Below are 5,714 nucleotides of genomic sequence, written 5' to 3'. Positions count from 1 at the left end.
GGCAACCCTTGGTTGACCTCACAGATTGCAAGGACCTTGTCAGCTTACAATCCCTTATTTTTTACACCTATGGCAGCTGGTCTTCCTAAGTGGTCTTCCATCCAAGTACTAACCAGGCCCTACCCTGCTTAGCTTCCGAGATCAGATGGGATTGGGCTTGTTCAGGGTAGCATGGCCATAGACTATAGTTTTTAAAATCAGATATTTAAATGTAATGATCAATAATTAGTGTTTCTTTTATTATAAATAAAACACTTACAAAAGGCCTCAAATTATTATGCATTTAGTTCACTTTATTTCATCCAACCCTTTATTTTTGTTTGTCCGAGAAAGCTGTTTCAGAATTTATTTATTTTTTAATGGGAATAAAACTTGGTTAACCTCAAATAAGTATTTATTTGGAGCATACAAAGATATAAAGGTCATTCAGATGAATAGGAATAGATTGTTTTTTTAATAAAACAATTTGAACAAAACGAACTTGAAAATAAAGGCACCTTTTATTAATTTTTCTATCTTCAATTTTTTGATATTATTTGTAGTATTTATGGATGGCTTTAGACCGTATATCTAGATTAGACTATCTAGTTAAAATTGGGCAATTATACTTCCTCAGTAGTACAAGTCACCAGTTTCTATTTTTGAAGATATTTGGTGTTTCTCATGATGATTAACTGTGTGTGATCAGAGTTGGTGAATGAGTTTTGATCTGACTGCATACACTAACAAAAATTATACTTTTTTTTTTTAACATTTTGACACTTTGAATTATCCCATAAATTTGTTTCTCTATCTTCTAACATTGCTATTGCCCTATACAAAAAGAGCCCAGCTGTGTGACATTACTAGTTCATTTTATCATGTGGTTACCATTGAGCACAGATTTTTCCATCACGGAGCACAGATTTCATGCACAATTAGGATATCCTGGAAGGTAACTGAAGAGAATCAGAAAGATTCTATATGCTTCATGCCTGTGTGTAAAACTGGCCTCTACTTAACTATCTAGTAAGAATGGCAAACCTCCCATATACAGAATATCAGTGGCATATTGTGGGTAAATGGCATCTGGAGACTAGAATTTTAAAAACTTTCATCTTTCGTAGCACTTCCTAGATTGGTGTCTGGTGACGTTTGCGCTGTCCCCGTAAAACTTCCACCACCACCATCCACGAAAGGGTTGGTTCCTTAGCATGCCTTCCTTATCTCAGTAGGTAGCACCAACCTTCATTCTGTTTCTTAAGCTAAAATCATAGGAGTTATCTTTGATGCCCTTTATTCCTTCACCCTCCAGCAAATTCATAACTTCTAAATAGGCCTTTTATCTGAATTCATCTCCACATTCCTAACTGTTCACACAAACTGCACTAACAGCCTCTGACATATTTCTCTAATTTTCATTCTCGCCCCTTCAACCTACTCTCCACATAGCAGGTTTCTCTACAAAGCTTTAAACCTTTCAGCATCTTTCCCCTTCCCTTAGAATAAAAGATATTTATTATTCATAACTTTTAAGGCCCTTCCTTGTTCCCTTCCTTCAATTTCTCTGTTCCTATCTGGACAGCTTACTCCTCCCTCTCTTATTTCAAGTCTTGATTCAAATGACACTAACATTAAACCCTTCCATTACCATCTATTTAAAAGTACAGTTGCTTCATTGGGTGAAGAGTTGCAGCTGGTGAATGGTGATGAGAGCAAGCGTGGATTCAAGAAGACAAGTTTGGAGACGAATAGTCGAGAGACTAGATGGTAGTGACTAGGAGTAGATCTGGGATATTAGAGATGAAGTAAGGTAAACCACTTTGTGTTGTGTTTGGAGGTTTAGTTAAAAGGTCTCACTTAAGGATTAGATTTGGGGACCAGTGAAAGAGAGAGGAATCAACGATAACCCCCTTAGTTTTTTCTTGAGCTACTAGGTAGATGTTGTTGCCACAATGACACGGGGAAGGTTAAGAGGAGATGGCTTTTTGCAGAGGGGAGAAATTAAGAATGTTGATCTACAAACGTTACATTTAAATACTAAGTGAAGATTTTAAACACACTGTTGGTGATGGGGATCAGTATTTGGAAATGGAGGTTTCCTAGTGATTGCCACATTGAAATAGGAGATTACTGAAAACAGTGTAGCTAGAGTAGAGGGAACAGGACTAGGCCCTGAGGCCTTTCAGTCCTGAGAGTTTGAGCACAATAAGTGAGCCAGCAAAGAAGACTGAGACAGTGGCAGAAGACCAAGAAGGTAAGGTACCGCAGGGGTCAGAAGAACTAGTACTTAATGAAGAAGCTCGGCAGTGTTGAATGTTGCTGAAACATCAAAGAAAATGAAAATAAAGAAGTAAATAATGGATTAGCAGCAAGGAGACTATTGGTAGTCTTGATAAGAGAATTCTCAGTGGCTGATATTGTGGCCACTAGTCCTACATGGCTATTTAAATGTATATTAATTAAGTTAGATAAATTAAAAATCCCTCAGGCACACTAGTCATGTTTCATATGTATAATAGCTATATGGGGCTAGTGCCTATCATACTGGATGGTGTAGATATCGAGCATTTCTAACTCCGTGGGAAGTTCTTTGGCTAGTGCTACTCCGAAAGGCAAATTCAGCTCCGAGTGGCCATATCGTCTCTTGGTTTGACAGACTCCTTTGCCTATGGGGAGGGTTTGTGGCCAGAGGAAAACCAGGGCAGAGCCCTCAAAGGCACTGGGTCCCAAGGCCTTGATCTAAGGTCTTTGCCCAGTAAGATAGTGAAGATGAAACGCGATTGGAGTGGTCCAGTAAAGTTGAGGAAGTGGAGATAGCTGTAGACCTCTCTGGTTTTGAAGATAATGAAACTGATTATCATAGATCTTTTCCTTTATTGACTGTAAGTGTTAAACTGTTTTGTGTAGTGACATCTCTGGGAGGTCAAGGACACTGGAGGAAGTGATTATAAATAAGGGCTTGCATTGCCTGGGAAAATTTTATCCAGTAGGCACTTGTACTACCCTGAAGGTGAATAAGATTCAGATCTGCAAAGGGGTATTACTATGCCCTTCACCTGGGGAAGAGAAAAATAGAGATATGATTGTTTTATATATATCAACACAGTTAATCCTCATCACAACTTTAGAATTAGGTACTCTTAATACCCTCATTTTCCATATGAGAAAAGAATTCTGCACTATTTGAGAAATGAGATTGGTAGGTAAACTGAGATTTTGTTCTGTAGACCTTTGAAAACCTAGTAGGGAATGTAAAGTTTTAACATAGTATCCAGTAGAGACTGGTTTTTTGTTTGTTTGTTTGTTTTTGTGTTTTTGTTGTTCTTGTTGTTGTTTTTTAGTGGTGTTAATTTAAGTGAAGGTGCACCCAGAAAGGCTGATACTTTTTCAAATAGCTTGTATCTATAATTAAGTTGGCTGCCACTGTTTTAGCAGAATTTGTCCTTTGTAGTAGAATAGGCACTCAATGTGGAACAGGAATATAGTTGATCTCATATATCGTCAAAGAGCACATACCCTAAATTTAACTTTTCTAACAAAAAACACTTCATTAAAATGAGTTCATTATTTTATCATCTCTGTTAGAGGCAAATGTCCTACCTTTTTCACATTGTGCATTATAATTGAATTTACTATGTACATGCCTGTTTTTCACACTGGGTTATAAGTTCCTTGAGGTAAAGACAGGTGTATATTTGCTTTACCCTGGAGTGCCCTACCCAAAGCTTTTCAAATAATTAGATGTTGAATAGATACAAGCTACACTGAATTGCATTAACTCATGTGTTACTGCTGGTGAATCAGTTTCAGGCCAACAGTATTCTTTCCTCTTGATACATCTGCTTTTCTCGTGCTTGATCTTATGGTGCCCTTCCCTGTCACCCTCTCCAATTTATAAAAAAAGAAAGAAAAAAGAAAAATTTCTAACTATACTACATTGTAGTCTTCCTGATTGAATGTCATCCTGTTTATGTAAGGCCAGTTATCAGTTTGACAAGGACATTTAAATTTATCTGTCTTCTAAAATGCTATGCCACACATTTCTAAGACTTAAATGATAAGCACTGGTGTTTTGTCTTTTTCAACAAAGGGCAACTTTTGAGACTTTGATAGAATCACTGATTTTTGTCTTATGCAAAGAACTGTTTTAGTTTTAATGAATTTACCACTGCTGTTATTAAAGTTGGTTTTTAATAAAAAGATGTATAATAAGGCATAATCTTTTATTTAATAGCTAACAACAAACTTCAGAATGTATAAAGAACAGGAGGCAATATAATATTGGTGTTAGCCATGGTAATTATTTGGAGAAGATATTTTTAATTTAGCAGTCATCCTCACAATTATTGGATTAATATACTTTGTATTCAGGGATGACTGTTCATTTCACAGAAGACAGTTTACAAAGATACTAATGTAACAGTAGAATGAAAAGAAAAATAATGTGTATGATTCCTGACATAAAAATTGTTTGCCTGAGCATGAAGTAGTTCCCTAAACCAAACTATACCTGATTCTGATTTGTCATCTTCCATAATTTGCTTTATAGCATGTAAATGATGAACTCTGTTAATGTATATTAATTTGAACTGCTTCTGGTTGGAGATATTTGCAGTTCTTTTAAAATGATTATAAGACAAAATGTCAGAACATTAGAAGCATTGATTTTGGCTCTGATGTTTCAGATACTATAATTTTTATTTATTTCAATCTTAGCAGTAAAATACGGGCTGATGGAATATGATTACTTACATATCTTTTTGTCAGTAAAACAAAAATTCAAAGTCTATAAAGTTTTGCACTTCACATTTCTCATACAGACTTTTCAAAACAAAAGTCTTACCTTATTAGTGATTCTTAAAGTATTCTTATGTTTATTCATTACATTCATTTACTTGTTTTGAAATTCAGAATTACTTAATTCTTTAGATCCATATACATTTGGCATAACAAATTAAAATCTAAGTATAGACTTGTTTCTCTACTTTAGTATATTCCATTTCTGTCTCTATGTATATTCTGTGTGACCATAATTTGGATGAAAGTGAAAAATGACCAGAATAAAAATGGCTTAGAAAGATGTAATTCTGAGAAAAGGTAGTGTGTGTTTGCTTGTATCTATATAAAAATAAAAAGAAATACTATTCAGTCCTTAACAAAAGAAGGAAACTCTGCTGTTTATAACAACATGGACGGAGTTTAGGGCATTTTGCTAAATGAAGTCAGACAGAGAAAGACAAATACTATATGATCTCACTTATATGCTGAATCTTAAAAAACCAAGTCATAGAAACAGAACAGATTAGTGATTGCCAGAGGCAGGGAGTGAGAGGTGTGCGAAATGACTAAAAGCGGTCAAAAGGTTCAAACTTTCAATTATAAAATAAATTCTGGGGACGTAACATATAGCATGGTGTCTGTAGTTAACAATACTGTATTGCATATTTGAAAGTTGCTAAAAGAGTAGATCTTAAAAGTTATTACAAGAAAAATGATTGTTACTATATGGGGTGATGGATGTTAACCTTACTGTGGTGATCATCTCACAATATTTACATGTATGAAATCATTATGTTGTACACCTAAAACCAATACAGTGTTATATGTCAATTATATTTCAATGAAAGCAAAAAATATATAATTTGGAAACTCCAATATATAATTTTGGAAACTCCAATAAATGTATCTTTTAAGTAAAAAGTGGGAGATTTCAAACTTCAGGGTTCATTTCA

The 5,714-nt window shown here is 34.9% G+C and overlaps 1 protein-coding gene and 1 pseudogene across 15 annotated transcripts in view; one reads left to right on the top strand and one right to left on the bottom strand.

Annotated features, from left to right (window-relative positions):
* Window positions 1-5,714, top strand: part of KLF12 (Kruppel like factor 12) — a 371,797-nt gene that overhangs the window by 212,176 nt on the left and 153,907 nt on the right. The gene's annotated exons all lie outside the window — the stretch shown is intronic.
* On the bottom strand, window positions 65-183 carry LOC112481404 (annotated as a pseudogene).

This window comes from Pteropus alecto, unplaced genomic scaffold (genome assembly GCF_000325575.1).
Source record: "Pteropus alecto unplaced genomic scaffold, ASM32557v1 scaffold72, whole genome shotgun sequence".
NCBI lineage: Eukaryota > Metazoa > Chordata > Mammalia > Chiroptera > Pteropodidae > Pteropus > Pteropus alecto.
The sequence above is the reverse complement of the archived record's forward strand: the minus strand, read 5'-3'. Positions and strand labels throughout refer to the sequence as shown.